Below are 700 nucleotides of genomic sequence, written 5' to 3' on the forward strand. Positions count from 1 at the left end.
CCCATCTTATGTAGCAACTCATGACAATCAACCAGAAAATCATAGGCATCCTCAGATTCAGCACCCTTAAAAACTGGAGGTTTCAAATTCAGAAATTTAGTGAAAAGCTAATGTTGATCACTCGTCATTATAGGTCCTGTAGTCAATCGAGGGAACGTGCCTATTTCCAATGAGGCATCCATGCGGGAAGCCACAGCAGCAGCATGTTGTACTCTCGGAACCAGAGGTGCTGGTGCAGAAAACACCGGAGGTGTCTGGCCTTGATCTTATAACCCGCTAAGATAAGCAAGAGCCTGGTTAATCATTTCTGGGGTAGGTTGGGGTGGTAATTCCTCATTCTCCATTTGTTAATTTTCCCCTTCCTCACCCTCTCTTTCTACCTCATCAGTCGGTGGAGGAGTCACCGCCCTAGTACTAGCTGGGCTAGGTGCTTGTCCCCTTCCTCTAGAGGACGTCCTCCCGCGACCTCTACTACGGCCTCTTGCCACTGCTCCTCTTCGAGCTACAGCCCCAGTGGCTGGCTCAGACGCATCTTGTCTTGCCGGTGTTGGTGTTGGCGCAGTCGTTGCTCTAGTTCTAACCATCTGCGAAATAGAGTGAAGATGGTCAGATACCAATTTGTATCACCTAAATACCAATTAGATCCAAGTAATAGCACGAAAGAAAGAAAGAATGGAATTTTTCTAAAGTCCTATAGCTT

This window comes from Solanum pennellii, chromosome 5 (genome assembly GCF_001406875.1).
Source record: "Solanum pennellii chromosome 5, SPENNV200".
NCBI classification, from domain to species: Eukaryota; Viridiplantae; Streptophyta; class Magnoliopsida; order Solanales; family Solanaceae; genus Solanum; species Solanum pennellii.